The 21,447-nt window shown below is 39.0% G+C and overlaps 1 long non-coding RNA gene across 3 annotated transcripts in view; it reads right to left on the minus strand.

Annotated features, from left to right (window-relative positions):
• LOC121961973 (uncharacterized) overlaps positions 1–21,447 on the minus strand; it is a 104,029-nt gene that overhangs the window by 78,480 nt on the left and 4,102 nt on the right. For all 3 annotated transcript variants that reach the window (XR_015775615.1, XR_015775616.1, XR_015775617.1), the window contains exon 3: positions 16,513–16,625. This is a non-coding gene — a long non-coding RNA (uncharacterized LOC121961973). The remainder of the gene's footprint in view (positions 1–16,512; positions 16,626–21,447) is intronic.

Below are 21,447 nucleotides of genomic sequence, written 5' to 3' on the forward strand. Positions count from 1 at the left end.
TACTCTGGTTGAAATAAACCCTTAATTGACCAAGTTAGATGTGAAAATATGACGGCTCTAGACTGTTTTTGCTGCTGTCTGAATCCTGCTGTTCGTACACTGAGCAGCTGCCCACTGAGCAGTTAGATCTCATTTGTTCTTATAATTAAAAAAATTAAATGACAAAAAGTGACCAAAAATGCAGCTGCACACAATCAATTGCAGACAATCAATATAATCGTCCAATTGTCCAATGCTTGTTCAAGAAGAATTACCAACTTGCTGCTGTATGCCTCCGCTAACCACTCAAGTTACACTTCCAGTTTAAATGTGGGTGCTTCACACATCGTCATCCCGGCAACACAAAAGATCTATTCAATCAGCACAGTTTCAAAGGGTACCCAATTCAGTATGTATCCAAATGTCTTCCCTTCTGTCCCTAAGTTGTGACATTGAGTAAAGGCCAGAAAAGTGCTTTTGCGGAGCATTATGATGTCACAGTGAGGCTGATCTGATTTTCTGGATATGAAGTATCATTATCAGATAATTATACCCTTGTAGACTTTCATGTTAAATTTGGTCATAATAAGCCCATGAATTCTTGAGTTTTGTGAATTTTGGACGTTTTCACCAAATTTGCAGAAACTCCCTAAAGGCCTTCTTGAGATATTGTTTTCATGAGAGACTGATACAGAGTTACAGTGACCTTGACCTTTGGCCACAAATGAGTACAAATCAGTAAGTTGTTGAATCCAAATGGGCATTTATGCAGAATTTGTAGAAATTCCCTAAAGATATTCTTGGGATATTGTATTCATGAGAGGGGAACAGACAGACAGACAAATGGATAACCAAAAGACAATGTCCGGTCTTGGCTATTTCTGGTCTTGGCTATTTCTGTAAAAACGGCTAACCTTAAAAATTAACAAAACTAATGTACAGTGGACTTTTCTTGTATACTTCTTAGACTTATGTAAAGGTATTCTGTGGAAAAATAAATGCCTCAAGGGTGGCATCTTGTGTTAATTTTATTTCCAGTTTCAGTTATGGGTAAAACAAATAACATAAAGGTCAAATCACGGGTATGTGACGATATCAATGACTGCCAAAATTACCTTTGTTTTAAAAAAGTTAGTTTTACATGTATTAAATGGCCCAAAATTATCCCTTTAAGCGTGTTGCCTAACCTTATCATTTGACCAGCATGTGGTACTGTACGTTGCAGTGCCGTGACGGGTCTTGAAAATTACATCCATGCAGGACTCTAGTATGAACACACACACTGGATCACGAGTGCCGAAAGAAATAGTCCTGCAGACTATTTCATGGTTTTATGGAGCAGTTTGTTGCTGTTAAGTGCCAGGAAACTTCAAGGACACACGCGCAGGTGAGAAATGCTGGATGAACATAGTTAACAGACTTGCTTTTGTAGAGTGTCTTTCTAGAATACTTAAAACGCTTTTACATTATGTGTCACAATCACCCATTCACACAAACATTCATACACTGATAGTCATACAAGGCTCCACGTGCTACCTGCACAGTTAATTCTTCCCACGCACTCACACCAACAGCACAATGGACGACCCACTCTATATCCTAAGCCACTCACGGGTAAACAACCTCGTTCTTGCCTTTTCATAATTCTTCAAGCAATACTATGGACTGCAGTAATATATACTCTGACATCACTTATACACAGAAATCAATAACGTGCTGCCATATTGTGTTCTCAGTTAACTTGCAAAACTAGTAACAGCATCATCTGAGGAATGTCCTGCAGTCTTTTATTGCTGATCATAATCAAGTGATATATACCATATATTGACATTGCTTCACACATGAATAAATAGTAATATTATCACCATTTTCCATTATAAAAAAAAAAATGTGTCAAGCCATAACCATTTAACAGAAATAACGATAACTGGGCAATAGTTGTGTAACTGAGGGATGGGAAGTAACAGTTTCAAAGGATTAAATAGAATAAATGGCGAGCTAGCTAATCAGATTGTGCTGTGATACTACAAATAAAAGTATCTTCCACTTACAAGCTCAGAATCACAGAATCTCTGCCTAAATCAACCAACAAACTAAACCTCAGTGTGGCTAATCCTTGTGGAAGACTATAAAACCAAAACCATACAGTTTTGTGACTGTTAGGGTTGAGCCAAATACTCATATGAAGCTCTGATCACACAGACATTCATGAGAATGAGAAGAATGCACGGTCAAGGTGACCTTGACCTTTGTCCACCAACATCTAATCAGCTCCCTGAGTACACGTGGACGTTTGTGCCAAATTATAAAAATTCCTTCAAGGCATTCCTGAGATATCATGTTCACAAGAATGACAGACAAGGTCAAAATGGACCTCTGACCACCAAAGTCTAATCATTTCATTGTTGGCACAAGTGGATATTTGTGCCAAATTTGAAGAAATTACCTCAAGGTTTTCTTGAGATATGGCATTCACGAGAATGGAACATACAGACCACCCAAAAACTTTATGCCTCTGGCCTCAGCAATCGCCGGCATGGAGGCATACAAACACTTCGATAAAAATCAAAGTTGTGCTGAGTGTGAAAACTCCAGTTCGTGTGTTTTATTTTGTACTTCTTAATACTGCATGCATGAGTTGTGTGCATTCATTGATTAGCTGAAGTTCATTTATTCAAATTTATACAAAACTTGCACTGTAAATAAACAGTTCTCTTGCTCTCACATTCAAAAACATTGATCTGAATCTCAAATCTGAGGCTGTTCTGTAGTTTTCTAATAAACAATGAATACACCAAGTTTTATATAAGAAATGTGTCTGTAAACACTTCAAAATAATAATAAATATAGCAACTTCTGATCAAACCATATCAGCCCAAAAATAACTTCTGATTCAGCCCCACTAATTTCCTGTTTAAGCTGATACAGATACAGATACTGTTAACGGTGTACTTGCTTATACCTGGTATCTGTATCTACGAGGGGTTGACCGATATTGGTCTTTCAGGGCCAATATCCATACAGATTATTAGTGATTAATAAGACCGATTGCTGATATTTAGAACATGCGTTTACAATAAAAAATCTAAATCTTTCTGTCGATATTCAGAGTTTGGAATATAATAAAATCCAACACAAAACTTTTTTAAATGCCTTTAGGAGATGTTTGATCAAAACTGAAACTTTCAACATCACATACAGCAAGTTCCCAGAAATTGGTTTTATAAAGTAAAGTGAAAATTTAAATTTAGAAAAAATTAATGAATAAAAGTAGCTCCCCGAGGGTTTACAAAGTACAGGTTCCTCCCATGCTGACAGTTTCTTTGCACTTTTTAATTAATTGATTTTATCAGCGATTATTAAAATCAAATCCAGATAGAAATAATTGGCTAAATGTGAAATATCGGCCCCAATAATCAGCCAGGCCGGTAATCTGTCGACCCCTAGTATCTACTCTATTTTCTTATCTCCTGACATCGCTGCCTTATTCTCCAAACAGCTGCTAAATTTGCATAAAATCCTTCCAACATGTACCATATATTACTAATTCATAGCAGAGTGTGAGTCTACATCCTTATGTGAGTGTACATCTCGCCCAGCAGGCCTCTAACATATGCTGGACAGTCAGCGTGTGCAGCCTCTCCGGCATAAATCCCAACACTCCCCTACTATCAGCAGCTCTCCAGGAGGCTGCGTCTGATCAGCGCTTCTCGCTAAGACACTCAGTAGGTTGGAGCGGGGGTTTTGTGTGATGACACTCGCACTGATCTGGGATCTGTTCTACCACCGGGGGGTCCCTCTATGGTGTTGCACCAGGCAAAAGCCTTCTGCTTGCCTTCGAACTGCATTTACGCCGCTCTGTCTCTCCGCCTCTCTTCTGTTTCTCTGGGCTTGCTATCACTCTCTCTCTCTCTCTTCTCTCCTCACAAGATGCGTCACGGTGTTTAGGCTAATTGACAGCACCTCTTGGGCATGACACAAATAGAGCCTCAATTTACAAGTCAAATATGTATAAGGAGCGGTGCATAAATGAAAGGGGGGGCGGGGCTGTGCAGCAGGAGGAGAGAAGGAATTAAATAACAGGATACAAGATTGCGAACCAGGGCTAAAAACGGGGGTATAGATGGAGCTTGAGAAAAGTATACAGTAAGAATAAGTGTGGGTGTGTTCGAGTGTGTGTGGCTGCTCACTGAAGTTTGTCTTTTGAAGTGTGTTGCTTGCCTGCATGTGTGAATATCAGTGTGCTTGTGAGCACATGGGCGTTGATGCATGTATGTGCGAGCTCCAGAGAGTGTTTTTATATAGTAGGCGGTACAGGGGGTGTTCATGCATGAGTGTGTAATATATAACTACATACGCATTATTTAGTGTGTGTGTGAGAGAGAGAGAGAGCTGTTGTCACTGCAGAGAGAAATCCAGACTGCAGGGCAGGAGGAGGAGGATGATGGATGAACAGGTAGCTGCCTCCAAATCTCAGCTGCTGGAATGAAGCCATACAAACACACCACACTTACCTATCAATCTGTCTGTCAGAGGATTACAGTGTGACACACATACAGTACACACTCCCACAAGTGTGTGAAAGAGAGAGAGAGAGAAAGAGAAAAGCGGCTGAAAGAGAGAAGTCGGGGAGGGGAGGACAAAAACGGGGGGCGAGATTGCAAAATCACTCAGCTTCTGAGAGGGCTTGCGCGTTGATGAGCGTATGCGAGTACCCTCCCCTCCGGCATCCCTCCCCAACTATTTTTGCTCAGTTGCCATGGCAACCATCATCCTTATGCTCGCATGTTTGGGGGAATGTAGAGTGAACGTCGAGGCTCGCAGAGGCTGCATTTGTCCACACCTCAAAGCTCCCCGCCTCGCCTCGGAGCTCCAATGGTTGCGAGGCGAAGTGACTCCCAAAAACCCACTTCACCCATAAACCCCCTCCTTGCCTCCGCATCCGACCCATCTCCCACTGGCCTTAGATAATCATTCACAGTTTGAGATTATTCATGGTCTCAGTTATGTGGAACAAATTAAGGACACATAGAATGACTAGGTGCTCATTAAGGGCTATTCCACATAGGGCTCCATTATAGGACGCTCTAATTAAACTGCTTTGGCACTGAAGCGGCATCTGGCTGACCTCGCCGCCTCCGAAGACACTTCGCTTCTATCACGCACCCAGGATCCACTCATTACCACCCTGCATTTTCTGTGGGCTAATGAGTGTGTGTGTGTGTGTGTGTTTGTGTGTGTGTGAGAAGGGGAGGTTTAAGAGCTTTTTGGGAAGTGATTCAGCTTTGTTCTGCAGACCTGCCTGAGACAGATGATGTTAATGCACGCTGTGACATCAGTGTTGTGTCTAACATCTATAAACAGCCACACACGCACTTTAAAACTTGAGGTTAATGTAATGAAACGGACAGAGACAACAGAGAGTGGTAGGTCTGATGCTCTGTGTGTGTGTGTATATACTGTTGTATGTGATATTTTTTAAACTTAGCTAATCCGTATTTTATGTTTTCACAATAAATCTAATGACTCTGTATAATGTGAACAACCCACTGATAATTATTACCCGACTATACAACTGTTAAGACTTAAATTCAGTTTGTGGCCATTAAGCAGAATAGTTTGTATCAGAAAACTTCAGGAAAATAATGTTTTTAAAATCAGTTTAGATTGATAGATATCGTAACATAAATTAAATTACTTTTTAGGCTTCTTTGAGCTTAAATATTCCTTTAAGATTATCCCTAGGAGAGGATTTACTTAAAAAATAACCAAGATTATGTGAGCTGCAAATACATCTAATTAAATGAATACATCTTACAAAAAATGCCAAAAATCTTTTCTCTTAATCTAAATTTTGTCAATATGCATCTTTACAAATCCTACTGTGTGACATGTTTAAGGCTTGGGAGCTTATTTCTATATGCAGAATGTCGTTTGCTACTACAAAAAAGTAACGGCAAAAGGTGAGAAAGGAACATAGTAACATTATGTCGGGTTGGTTGTCAGCAAACTTCCTATTTTTCTTAACTTTCGTGTATGTGTGTGTCTGTCCCTTCTTTCTAAAGTTTTTGCAGGTCTGTGAATACAGCACACTTTTTTTTTTCCTCAGCAGCTGATGAGACTACTCATCAGGCACCAGGAAATTCTACGTTTTTAGGGAGTCCCTTTAGCCTACCCTGTTGTGGCAATTTTGGGAAGGGGGCTGTCCGATCATAAAAAAACACCATAAGTTAGAATTTTGGTTGTGTTTCTATGGTCATCCAGTGGGACTTGACAGTGTTTTAAAGCTTTTGTTTTGAGATCAGTGTTTATATGGTTCATATGAAGTAATGCAACTTATATATGTCCATTTCAGCATGTATTTGTGATACAGTAGATGCACATATGTGAGTGCTAATGTGTTTGTGTGAATTTATACAGTATGTGTAAATACCTGCAGGTGTGTCAATATCAGTATGTTGTATTCGTACACATATAAGATCAATTTGTGTCATTTTCAGCTGAGCACGTCTTTCTTTACACGTGAGAACGCAGCTGTATGCAAGTGTGCTTTTCATGTTTGCATTATCGCGTGTGTGCGTGCTACTTTAACACACATATCACTGCAGACAGAGGAAGAAGTAAAGGCTTCAGCTGACATTTTTCAAGATGGTCTCAATAAATGAACATGAGTGAATAAAATAAAAAATACATCTGTAACACGAGCAGGAGGGAAGGCAGAGAATAAAAAGCTGAATGGGACTGGGTGGGGATACATTCTGCCATATCATACTGAATTACACCTTTAAAAAAGGAAATATCACTGCTGCTCTGCTTTCACAGTGTGGGATTGTTTATCACAGCATTTCACATCGCTCTCGAGTCTGAGGAAGAGCTTTGTTTGCAGCCAAAAAAGCTTCCTGTCTCACTCTATCTAGTTTAAAAAAAATGTTGTTGACGGCTATTTACTGGACCAAAACTTATTGACAGCTTCATTATCAGATGGTTTTCCCTGATTACAACTTAAATGAAGTCAGAAACGTGGAATACTGAGGATTTTCTTTTCAAAGTTTAAATGTAGCAGAGCTGTAATGATTTGTGCCACGATGCTGATTATGCCCAATTGGATTACCTCATCTGACTTCAAACAAATAATAAATGTTAACATTATGCATTTCTACAAACCACAAATACATTATAATTGTGCTTTCTTATGTAGCAGATACGCTGAAACTTGACATTACAACAAACCAACATGTGGTCAGGTTTAGACACAAAAAACATGTGGTTATTAGTTAGGAAAAAAAACATGTTTTGGCTTAAAATACCTGGTTTTGTTGGCTGAGAAGCCACTGGAAATGCAGCAATGTCTCTGCAAAAAACTACCACTTTCAGTGGCACTATCCCTGGTAACATCACAGCAATGAGACAGAAAAAAAGCCATTTTTCATGGCGCTTTCTCAACTGGAAACACAGAGTTTCGTTAAAAAATAAACAATTTTTTGTGCCAATTCCAAAAACAGCAACAGGTATTAAAAGAAAAAAAACATTAAGTTTAGTGGCTAAAAGAGTCGCTAAAAAATACTAATTTTGAAAAAAAAAAAAAAAAAAAAACACAATCCCTCTCCAGTTTTTACTTTTTTTTTTTTTTTTAAATTCCTGACCCGTGCTGCACCCCCCATAAATAACAGTCCTGGCACAGGGTCTAGGAGCATACACAGAACGCCTTGTCTAGTTCAAGGTTCAAGTCTGGTTAAAGTGTACACAAAAAAAAACAAGAGTAGCTCAAGTACTAAGTAAAATTATTCCACTTAGTTTGGACTTTTATCCTACAACTAAAAAAGGTCAATGTTGGGCAAGTACATAACCTACAAAATATATCAACTTCTATATATCTGAAACATTATGGCCAAAAGAAGGGGGAAAGATGGGTATCAATCTCTTTCTCTCGCTCACTCACTCGCTGTGTAGAATGCATTTGTGCACATGTGGGAACCTAGACGTTCACGTGCGTATGAAACAGAATCCTGCAGGTGCTACTGAAAAGTTGTACATTGGACATTTGTAGTTAGTTAACTGAGAAGGTCAAACCTTTTGTTCATGCTGTATATTGCTGAACTTTCAATGTACTTTGTATCATGCACTGAGCACTTTATTCTGCTTAGCTATCTCACTCTTAAAAACAGCCTTTAAGTTTATTTCCTACGTAACTATAACATCCAGTACATAGGAGATAAATGTTAAAAAAACTAAAACTATTTTTTTTTTTTAACTTGCTTCTCAGGGTTTTATATAAAGAACAATATCATGACTGGTAAACCCTTTGTCCTTCATTTTGTACCTGTCTGTCATGTATGAAAAGCATCATAATGATAACATTGCACTGGTTCTCCTGGGATCTCATTTACTCTTACATTTGATCATCCCCTCCAGATGTAAACACAAGATTCACATGCTAAATAATAAGAAGCAGTGAGAGCTGCTTCATTAAAATCCGCCTGAATTTCATCATCACCTCAAATTGTGAGCTACTCCAGAATCAATAATTGTCAAACTCCTCCACCTGCTGCAAAGCTATCACCAACATAACCAAGTATTTTATTAACAGCACACACATAATTTAACACATTAGAATAAAAGTGACTTTTTCCCTTTAATCACTGTTTCACAAGATTCATTACCGGATGCTAATAATATCTCTCACATGGTGACATACTACACATCTGCCTAATGAGAGCAACATCACCAGCCTGCTGTGACATTGCAGTCAGCAGCTACCATCTCAAAGAGCAACATAATGACACTATAACTGTAAACAATGAATAATGACACATATATCCACAGTGAAAGCTGAAAATCTCTAACCCTTGCCACTGTCATTACCTTTCCATCCAAATATAGTTCAAATTTTGAATACATTTCCAGAAAATTAGCAACATAGAAGGCGCATTGTCATCCCCTGCTGTCATGGTAATTCTCCAGGTGGCTGCCATCATGCCATAATAGAGGACGAGGGCACTATGAGATGACGCAATTAAAGAGCTCCAGTCAAAGCTCGAACAAACAAAAACAATGTGGAATATAGTTATAGACATGGGACATTTCTGTTTTTTCGTGTAATATTTAGGGAAGGTCGCAGCGTCCTTTTAGCCTCATGCAGATCTGATGTTTTCCATTTTCATCCCTCAAGAGTTACAGGGTGTTTCCATAAACCTTTTTGTGATATTTCACGTTTGTTTGGGGGTTTTTTTTGCCATTTTTTAAAAGTGCACAAAAACAAGTACTGTATATAGAAACACACCTTTTTTTTTACAAGGGCAAGAGTCACCCAACACAGAAAGCCATGCTCACTGGTAGGAATTTCAACAGATTCTGGGTAATGTTGTCTTTTAACTCAAGATTTATAGTTTCGTAGAGCACATTCAGTTGTAAAGGATGCTCAAAAGAAACTAAAAAAGTTAAGTAAAAGATTTCTAACACCAACATAATTACAGACAAAAAATGCATCAGTATCTTTGAAACATGTTTCTATGAACTATCAACCTGCTGTAATTTCCAGGCAAGGGTAGAGTCCTGCAATCCTGCAACTGCAACAGTCGTTACCAGAACTAATCCGTTACCCCGAATCTCTAAGTAAAATGCAGACCCAGACCCGGCACAATCCGTTAGTATAAGTCCCACTGCCCCACCACTGGTTAAGCACATTGTCTTGCCATTACAGCATTTTGTTTGGTCAAATATTTGCTGCATATTTTGTTATTCTGCCATGTGATAGTACTGCTCAGCATCCAAACAGCCAGCTCAGGCAACGATTATTTTTGCGATTATATTTGCAGGTAGATATGATTTCTACTCACACATACACATATTTTTTAACCCATTACACAACTTTTTGTGGGTGACCCAGCAGGTACCCAACTCTGTTCCCATAAAGACAACAATCTTGGGGACTGACAATGGTCAGAGAATTGCCAATACTCAATGGCTTTGCCAATGTCAAGACAATATTTGGCTTGTTTGCCCATTAATTTATGAAATTAGAAGTAGTAGTACTATTAGTAGTACTAGCAGTATCAGTAATAGTATTAAATTACCATTCCTATAATGTCACCCATCAGTGTGAGCTTTTATTGGTCTAGTACAGCGCAATGTATTCTGGTAGTTGTAGGTTTTCTACCTCTTGAGCAAAAGCAAATGCTGCAGTCGTTTTTCTCTGGTCATGTCATTTTCAAAAGTATTTGTCATTCTACAGCCTAGTTTTATGTGAGGACCCTCTTCATATCGGTGAAATAATTCTTTAACTATTTCATTGACCGTTCCAGCCGTATTACACTAAGAATAGTAATTCATCTGGCCAAGTCACCAACATCAGAATTTGTGCATTTTACATATAATCAATTCTAATTAAAAGGTGCTAGGAGATGATGAATTTATACTCAAATATCAAGAGATTTCAGCAGAGTACTCCTTTAAAACAAGTCAGCTATTCTGCACTTCAAAGCCCTGAGTCAAATACTTGGCCTACATGAGTTTTTAGCTCTGCACTTCACTTTATTTCTGCCTCCGATTACAAAACAAACTGTAAATTTGTGTCTCTGTTGCAGTTTATCTCAGTCTTTGTATTTTCTCTATAGGAATACTGGCTCTGGTGCAGCTTTTAAGTACTACAAGTGCTTGTACTGACACTAGCAGGCTTGCCAAATGCAAGCTGGCAAAGGATCCACTTCCCTGAAACAGTGAGCAGGGTAAGCAGGCATAGAATAATTGATGAATGATACTAGTAGAAGTAATAAAATTCATAAAAATACTCCAGTGATTACAAGTTATCCGAGTGAGATATAACAGTTTTGGCTTTAGTGGGTTGTTTATTTATGTATGTACAAAAGAAGAGAAGTTATTCTCTTGCAAACTATCGTTAAGTGATACTTGTGGAAAAAGTGAACATAAAAAGAGTGGACAACAATGAGAAGGAGCAGAACTGTAAGAGAAAGAAGGTAAAGGACACCAGCACACAGTAAGCACAGTGGTGGGTCAACTCATGAGGTCTATATACAGCCAACAACTCAACCAATTTATTATCTCCTAAGCGGGATGAATGGACTTCCCGGATTTCATTTGGATAAGAAATGAGGCACGGCAAGCAAAACCAATCTGTCATCATTTCCCCTTGCTCAGGACAGGCTATGAATGGCTCTTAAGAACACCATTTATTAAGGCTTACGCTGTACTATATACCCCTGGTTCCTCTTAAAATGTTCAATTGCACCACCACTGGCCATGAATCACGACATGGACTCTCAAATCCCCAGGGACAGAGTCTCAGGGAAAATGAATGAACTGCACCATCAGCCCGCTGCAGTCGAACAGCTAACTGGAGGTGATGATGTCATATTCCTCGTTTTTAGACGTCGTTATGTTCTTCCGGGTATTGGAGGAGTTTTTTTATTCTCTTTTTCTACATTCTCTTCTACATCATCTAGCTTTTTCTTCTTAATTTCAAATTTTGATATTGATGTCTTTATCTCTCTCTTTTTTACCCCCGAAGCCTAATATCTGCTTCCAATTAAAGGCTGCCTAACACATTAGCACTGACTGATATTAGCTTATCACAGATATCATTAGAGGAGTACTTGAAGTACAGAAATGCCCAAAGATTTGTTTGAGGTAAAGATCTTCAATTCATTCTTGATTTTGTGTCAGTGATCCTTTTAGTAGCAGTATCACTTTTTTTTGCAGTTTGTCAAGGTTATTTTTGAACTGTGAAATATCCTCCATCAGTACAGACAGGTGACAAATATAAAGAAAACCTGAACAATTGAGTAGAGAAACATAACAAATGCAAATGCTTGCACTTCAGGGTAAAATTAAGCAATTATCCTTCAATTGTGCCCTGCAGCAGGTATAAAAATGATTGTTCACAACATCTTGACCCGCTGGAACACCTAGAGATTTTGTGTTGACGTGTTTAGGCTCATTTATGCTCAACTTACACTGACACAGACAAAGCTTTCTGTCCACACTTTGCATTTATGTCGACCATATTTGTTAACATTTTCTGAAAGCTCACAGATATCGACAAAACGAAGCATCACCACTGGAAATTATGGGGATGGTGTAGCTTTGAAGGACAACAAATGACAGATCCACAACATATTTAAAATAATTCTCTGCTGCTATTCTATTTTTCTCTCAAGTCTCCTCCTGAAATATTTTACAGAGCTTTTATATGTACACTTTGTCTCTCCCAAATTGTACAAAGTTATTGAATTTTTGAAAATCTGAACAGTGGGGGAAATGAAACTGTCTGTGTTGATGTATGTTCTGCTGCCCAGAAAAAATTATTTCAAGGAAAAAAATAAAAAAATTGTCTGTCCACATACTGCGATGTATGTCCTTGCAGACCACCTCTGTTAAAAGGTTCAACTATAAACGAGACATTAGACGGTGCTCATTACCACCTTCATCAAAGCATCAAATAAGGGGAAATCTTTTGAAATAATGGTGTTCAAACCCTCCAGTTAAGTTCCATAGATTTAAGAATCAATACCAAGGTGTGCTGAAGCTGATCTGGTGGCACATTGAGGCCTTTAAAGGTACAGTTGGGGCTGTGCAGCATACTTTTGTATAGTCAGTGTTTTATATACAGCTAAAGCTAAACATTACTCTGCGGATACACGAAAATGTATTTTAGCCTATTTAAAAAGGTCTACACTGAAAAAGAGAATTGTTAACCAAATTTAAAAAAATTACTTCAATCAGTAACACATAAAAAAAATATTTAATTAAATCAAACACAACTGCTTAGAAATCGAGCTGAGAAAACATAATTCATTTATTGTTTGTGTTACAGTCTGTATTTTAAGTTGGTTAACAATTCTTTTTTTTCAATGTACCTAAGAAAATCAATAGCGGTCTAAGTGGAATTGTCACTGCTTTACATCGGCGTCACACAGCCCTTTCCCTTGGCGCTACATTTTCTTAACTGTTTAACTCCCGTATTCCACGTAAAAGCCCAACTGTGCCGTGCATGGTATTACGCCGCCTGCCAGCTTAAAATCATCGGCAGATGAGGAATTCCTAACGAAAATATTTTAACAGTTGTAATCATCTTTCTAGCAATAAAGCCACGCATTGCAGCCTTTAACATGCATAGATTCATAATTACATATATTTATAAATATATTTAATTTTTTACATATATTTAGAATATATTTATCTTGGTTTTTTTTTTTAATTCTTCAAATATCAATACCTTCATCAGCCTAAAACTATTGGTAATGCTCAAATTCATCAGTTTCATCACAGTTCGTCAACTTCACACTCCGTGTGAAGACGAGCTGATGATTGGCCCACCTGATTGATATCAAGTACGGATATTGAGCTTTCTGCGAGTGCATTAGTCATCTGACCGTTCTGGGCTCACACCCGCGATAAGAACATTTGTGTCTGTGACATGTCATGGAAAAATGAGCGTGAGAAAAATCATGTCTTATCAAGACAAAAGGTCGGGCTATGTCGTTTTGGCAGAGATAGTCTGTCTTGTAATTATGCTGCTGCTGAATGGGCTGACGGCAATACTGAGGAGAAAAATGCATTAAACTCGCATTTATTAGTAAATTAAACTACAGATTGGATTATCCTCAGTGGATCCACTACGCAGTAATAAGACCAAACCTAGTGTCGTATGGTTGAGTCATTTTTATCTGTCATCCTATAGAGTTACAATACTTGCTGCTTGTCTCTCACAGACAGCAGCCTGCAGGAGAGTGTAGCCGCTGACATACAGTATCCAGTAAGATTTATCCCCTCGCTGCTGGGGACTTCTCAAGCTAAATTAACAGCAAATAGCTGCTGTCTCGGACCGTTTTTGTCACAACAATGAAGCATGTAATTGTTTTGTACACATGCACGAAGGCCAACCGCAATATTTACCCTGCAAACACTTCTCCCTCTCAAGTCTTTCATGCATGCAGGCACATTTATTCAGGGCTCTCTTATCGGCTGCCACAAAACAGGCAGGTTTTTGTGGCGCCGTTGTGCTGTGTAATTGTTTGTGCACCGCTGGCGTGCACTTCACAGTCCTATCTCGGACATGCTCTGGTTGATGCGGGTTAGTTGTGAAATCAAGCGAGGGGGGCAGGGGGGTTTTGGTTTTAATGCAACGATATTGGGGCAAATTTGGCACGGGGACAGGTGAGGCATGTTGACATAAATTGCAAAATGAATCTTTGATCAGAAAAAGGCAAAAATCACCACCTCGGAATATCTGAAGTAAGCCTTTCTAATGTGTGTTTTTGCAAAGCCCATAACAATAGTGGGAATTGCTGGGGATTGACATACTCATGCTTCCTTTTCCTCTCGCCGTGATACTCACTCCGAAGACTGTGTAATATGTTAATTCTGCATACATTTCCATAAAGACCCTTTGTCTGTAATTTCCATGATCTCAATCTGTCAATCAGCACTCCTCGCTTACGTGTGCGGCTCTCTGCGGTGGGAGGACCCGCTCTCCCTAAAAACATCATTAGTCAGCCCCGCCGTGCAGAGCAATTTCTGACAGCAGCTCATCAAAAGGGCCTCCATTTGAGTGAGAAGGAGGAATGCTCAACCTCTGACCCCATGCACTGTTGATATATAATTCAGCTAGTGTGAGGTGGGAAACGGCGGCGGCAAAATGGCAGGCTACAGTGGTAATTAAAAGAATACATTAGTATACAAAGTCTCATGTGATGATGTGCTGCAGCAGCTGCCCCCAGGAGGCGACTGTGCACTTACACATTGCCCTCTGGTGGTTGCATCTGCACAAATACAACTTTATGGATGCCCTCCTCTGCCTGATTAATGCATGCAGGAAGATATATGTCTTTCTACAATCAGAGCACAGCCATATGTGCGTTTTTTTAGTAACATTTCCTACAGTATAACAGACAACACATTCATCTACTGACTACGTGACTACATTTGGTCTTTCTTGAGTTTCAGTACAATATCACTGAAAGAAGAGCCCTGTTATCCTTGGCTAGAGATGTCTTGCTTTTCCATTATTACATCACTGGGGACATCTTTGTTTCAATGTCAATTTGCTGTAAGCCATTCTTATCAGACTGCCGGCTTTTTTCTCCTCCTGCTCTGACTCACTCGTTACCCTCAAAAGGACACTGTGTAATTTGGCTGTGTGAGCCCATCTCACACATCAGATTGGCACATAACACGTTTAAAGCCTGAGGTCCTGGCATTCTCTGGAAATAGGAGAAGAGTTATGAAAGACGTGCGTATAGATATAGTTCACATGTCGCTGCTGCGGCTCTTTTGCAAAATTATGATCAGGTTCAGGGCCACCATGGTTGTGATTGTCTTACTTTTTTTAAAAATTGGGTGTAATGTGTACAGTAATAACTCATGTGGAGTGGAATCAGCACTATATCAAGGTCTTGTGATAAACAGAAAAACCTCTGCACTGTATATTGGAGATAAATGGGAAAGAAAGCAAAATACAGTTATCCAATGAAGACTGGTATAATAATGTGTAACACACCGCAATCAACCACCAGCTCCAAGCTGTGGAAAGAATTGTGTTGGAAGAACATAATCAGATATTTCATTACTCCCAAGACTAAATGTAAATATACACATACTCCAGAGACATGCTGGAGACAGTGCAGGGAGAATATATATCGTGTTTTATAGGAATGTATGAAAATGGAGAAATACTGGAATAATGTATTGATGGAGTTCAAGCTGATGTTAGGTTATGAAATAGCAAAGACAACTGATGGACTTTACAAGGAACAATGTCCAACATGAAGACCGATATCTGGTTAAAATTCTAATGGCAGCAACTAAGAAAGAGATGTCGCCAGGAGGACCCGCCTACTCTGGAAAAAATTGGCTGGGCTGGAGATATTTGACACAGAAAGACTCACAGATGAACTGGGAATACAACAATCAGAATTTGAAAAAGAAATTGTCAAAATGGGCTGTCTGTAAGACCCTTCACGTAGACACCATTAGTACCAGTTTAGATGGACATCCTCACTATGCCAATATTTTTGCCATCTCTCTGACACTACCTGTGTTTGTTACGTACTTAACGCATTGAAAATAATAAAACCTAACCTTAAAAAAAAGAAAATGAGACTTAACTGTTTAGTCTGCTGGGTCTAAAAGTTTACATTCACTTACAAAAAACTGTTCCTCTTATTCATCGATCTGATCTGATCAGCTGGGAATGGATCAACAGATCAATTATCCACCCTGCAAGTGACAAACTGCTGCTGAGGAAGAAAACAGAACTCATGGAGAGCTCCGCCTTCTGTGCTGCATTCACAGACCCGCAAAAAACATTTGGAGAAGACACAGAATGATACAAAAAGATGCAAAAAAAAAAAAAAAGAAAAAAACAACAAAAGTCGCCCCCATCCATCATCAGCTACCACTACACATACACTGTCATTCTGTGTCAGCAATAACTACACACTGCATCCATCCATCTGATCATTTTTCACTGGACTGACAGATTAATTAACTACTCCCCGAATAAAAGCCATGACTCACCAAGCTGATGGTCCACTGTCGGTCAATGTCGGCCCTTCAGTGAGCATCCATGGCTGTCGTCACTGCAGTGTGTGCAGCACCGTTGGCCCTCGTCAACACTAGTCGGCTTCCTGCTGATAAAGCACATTGAAACGGTGAAGGGGTTGGCGGTGGAGGCGGCAGCAGCAGTGGCGGCGGAGCCCGTCAGTGGCGGAGCCCGTCAGTGGCGGAGCCCGTCAGTGGCAGACCTGTTGCTGAATTAAATCATTTTGATTGGTATTTCAGAAAATTGGGTCATGAGGACTCACAGTCGACTTTGTCTTGAAATCTCCATTTCACAATACACATGTATTTATTTACTAGCAGATCTTGACCTCCTCAATATGGCGCTCAGGCAGACGAAAGTCAAACCAAAATATAAATCAAACCAAAATCATAATGTTTCTATAACTATGGTCAAGTCGGTCTCCCAGTTTCTCTTTCTGAGTGACGAATATAGAGACCACCATCTGCTGGTATGGAGAATTACTTCCTCTCACGCAGGTGCAGAACAGATGTTCTGGTTAGCTGTCAGTTTGGTGTGTTCATGCGCAACTTTTTGACCGAGACACAGTGAGTTGAGGCAAGGCAGCAGGGGGCTGTTGTTCTCTGGTGTCAGTTTGGTGTGTCTAGGCCTTCAAACTGCTCAAACTGCTGCTGAGGGGAAAAAAAAACAAGTTCTGTCTGCGCTGCCTTACGATCCAAAAATGTCACAATTTAGGAAGGTAACACAGAGTCCCCCCCTCCCATCAGCTAATGCCACACATACATACTGCATCTGTGGGAAACTGTAATTAGTAACAAGTTGGATACTTTTGACAGCCCACAACTGTATTATAAATAGAAAGTTCTTTTTCCAAACAAAAATTTCAAATGCAAACATGAACACTTTAGAAGAGTGAATGTTAAGTACTAGGATAGAAAAACATTGCTTTCTCTGCTCTTGCTGAAATGACTCATTCGACCCCCCGAAGAGTGATTTTCATATCACTTTACTCACCTACAGAAAGCTCCTCAGTTGAACCCCAAATATGACATGAATGTTAATTTTGCCATTTTCACTGCAGAAAGGTGGCCTTTGAGAAACTATTTCTGAGCCTAATTAAAATCTTTTCTTGTGGGTTTATATTTAACATGAGCTTGCTGATGTGAGAACGAGTTTGTGACCTGTGAGAATTACCTGCATTCCTGCACTAACTGGTTTTTTTTTCTCAGGTTTTTAATTTTCTTTGTCTTTTTTAACTGTTTATCAGGTAAGTTTCTCATACTTTTTTACTAATTCCTTACAATTTCTTGGGTAATTTCTGCTTAAGTTGCGCATTTCCTCCTACCCGTGTTTTTGCTTAAGAAAAAAAAACAACAGTCTGACAAACAAAACAGTCATCCAAGAAGTAGTGGAGATAAAGAACAACTGTTGCGTCTCCTAAGGCCATGTCTCGGTCACAAAGTTGCACTTGATCAAACTGCAAAGACTAACGCCGACCGCTAACTAGCAAGTATGTTCTGTATCAGCATGACAGGAAGTAACTCTACATGTTGGCAGGTGGTGGTACTCTGTATTAATCATTCAAAAGGGAAAACTGCAAATATACAAACTGTTAGGATACATACATGAAACAAAGCAGCGTTTGCAGGGTCCAAAATGAACACCTGCCAAGCGCAAAATGTGGGAAGATATTCAATCTGACAAGTAAATCTGACAAGGCAATCTTGAAATTTTGCTCTGTTCTCCTCTTACTTTTGTATTCAATAAATTACAATAAAACAAACAGAAACAAGTATAAATGAGACGAAAAGGCAGTGCCTTATTTTGAGGAGCAGAAAATATGCTTGGCTGACTTTTTTTTTTTTTTTTTACAGTTTTACCACAGTCCCCGTGGCCTTGCACCTGAGACTTTTCTTTTCATGGCATTTTCTCCTGAAACTCAACTACATTTAAGGCATGTATTCTCACCACACACTTATCTATGTATAAACACAAGTTTATATGTCGGAGATGTTTACATCTGGCCCCAGATGTTCTGTCTCTTGCCGTATGTGACTTGCCATCTCGACTGAAGACAAGATGGAATGGAATGAGGTGCCTCTGTGATGTTTTTGACCTCGCTGGATGCGCTGAGACACGGAGTCGCACTTTCTTTCGACTCGCTCCCTTCTTATCAAGTCTGTCAGTCAACTGGATAACACAGTGAATGGAGAATCAGCAGCGTCAGCGAGGACGTGATGGAGAAACTCGCTGCAACGCCTGACCCTCCTCTACCCTGGCGCAAGTCTCCAAGGCTCTTGTTGCCATGGACACTGTGAATGAAAGTCTATAAAGCGCAGTGGTGTGGCTCTGCAGTGTCGTCACCACTGAGCACTCAGTGCTTGGTTTTTGTTTTGTTTTCTTTGTACTTGGTTTATTTAAATACATTTCCCTTGCTGTATGCTTTGTATTCTGTTCAAATCCAATAAACAGAATAAAAGATTGGATTTTATTACTTTCAATGAGGGGAAGATAAAACTTTAAGTTTTATATAACTCTCAAATGTATATACCCACATCGAAAACAATGCCTCTAATGATAATGTAAGCTAACTGCATGCTACTTTCAGAGCAGTCATACTGCGGTCATATTGATATAAAGTTAGTTACTAGCTGATAAATATAGTTGATCATTTAGTAGCTAAAGCAGGATTTTTTTTTCAGGAGTCCAAAACCAGTTACCAAGCAACCCAATTCCATAATAAATGCTGGCAATGCACGTTTCTCCAAATGAGTTATATTTGATGACAGCAAACTTTTGGTTTTGTCTGCTTTGGATTTCCCTTTGTATCATTCTGTGTCCCCCCCGCTCAGGGGTCAGAGGTTTTTGCGGCCGGCGAGCTCTGCACGAGTTCTTTTTTTTTCCTCAGCAGCAGTCTGGAACTCGCAGGGCGGATTATTCACAGCTGATCAGATCAGACTGATGTTTGAGAGGAGAAATTGTTGCGAGTAAATGCAAACTTTTAGAGCCGGGAGAACGAACAGTTAAGTATTAATTTCACTGCGCTTGCTGTTCTACTGCTCGGTCTGTGCTTAAGACTGTGGTGCAATTAATAACTAAACAGTATATATATTTCAACAGCACTCATAATGAATGATGCAGCAATGAAAAATTGAAAATGTATCTATGGCAGCAGATGTGTTAATGTGTAGGAAACCCTGAAAACCACTTGTTATTGTTAAGAAAATATCATGTTTTGGCTCAAAATACCTGGTTTTGGTGGCTAAAAAAAACACTGGAAATGCACCAGTGAAGAAAAATTGCACTTTTGGGTGCACCATCCCTGCTGAAAACGCAGCGATGTCTCTATTTAACACAGCGGCGAGTCACTAAAAAACTGCCAGATATGTTTGTTGGTCAGGAACAGAGGTCTGCAGCTTGATAAACATCTCGCCATCCACCATCCCTTCCAATTCCCAATAACAAAGTCAACTCATATGCAATGCCAATATTTTCGTCTGGTGACTGAGCTGGACCAAATCTGAGCAAAAAGGGAGTTGAATATTGGACTGACATCTATGGTTGGGTATTGTCAAGAACCTCACAATTCAATTCAATTTTCGATTCTTTGGGTCACGATTCGATTTCGATTCGATTTTGATTCAATTGTTTCAATATCAATTTAGTAATGTGTGATGTCAGAAATACCCAGATATTTCATTAGAATACCTTCTGATATGTGTTCAATAAAGTGTGCATTATCTGTACTGATTTAGAACAAACTCACACCAAAACTTATTTTACCATTACATTATTCTTTAATAAACAAAGAATAAAACATTGAAAGTACAGAAAGGTGCACATTTTTGCCCGACCCAAAATTGCAGCACAAAAGTAATAAACATAACTGTACTGTGCACTTAAATGCACATAATTTCTTTTAGCTTGAGTTGAAATGTAAACAAAGGCACACTGTGCTTTTTTCTTTTTTTTGCAACTACAATTAAAGTGCATAAAGTGCCTTCATTTTGGACAACACAATAAGACACTGAATGCTTGACATGATAAAAGACCAGTGAGAACTTTAACGTATTATCATGAACATGAATACAGACCATGTCTGTGTCACTCAAAAGGCATTTGGACATTAAAACATCATTATCCTCTTGTTCTTCCTGCTGCTCCTGTTCCTCAGCTGCCTCATGGTCTGCTGAATTTACTAGTCCACTCTGCTAAAAAAAAAAAAAAAAAAAAGAAAATGCATTATATAAGCAAAGCATAGTTTTATAATATAGTTCTCTTCACTAAGACAACACAACCAAAATATACTATGTGTGTGCACACACTCATTATTTTCATTCTTTGTATATTTTAACTGAAATAGTTTTTATCCATTCTGGAAGCCTCAGTGACTTGAGGAGTAAAAGGTCTCCATACCGTCATGGAATTTGTCCTTTGGGTCCACATTTCTAGAAATGAATTCATTTACATTACAATAACAAATCTTTTATTTTTCCAGATCATTAAATTCTTATATGGAACTACATACATTATTTGTACATTTATTTCACTACATACAGCAGACTTAGTATACAGTTTTAAAATAAAATAAATAAATAAATAATAAAATAAAAATAACCTATCCTTTAATAAAATCATGTGAATAAAACAAGCCCTACACAACACTATTAAGATGTAGAACTGTAAATTATATATATAGTCTATGTGTACATACCTGACTGGCGCGCAGGTTGCATCTCCTGCAGGAGTCTTGCTTGAAGGAGCCTGACTGTAGTTTGTATACAGAGGATTTGTCTACCTGCATTTGTTTGTGATCCAGATTTAGCTTCTTTTTACTTTTAGTACGTATTGCAGCTGCCCTACAAAGTACATACTGTTGCATGCAGTATGCATACAACTGGGACATACTAAGCCATTCTACGGCATCATTT

This window comes from Plectropomus leopardus, chromosome 23 (assembly GCF_026936395.1).
Source record: "Plectropomus leopardus strain MGB_pleo_1.0 chromosome 23, ASM2693639v1, whole genome shotgun sequence".
Lineage (NCBI taxonomy): Eukaryota > Metazoa > Chordata > Actinopteri > Perciformes > Serranidae > Plectropomus > Plectropomus leopardus.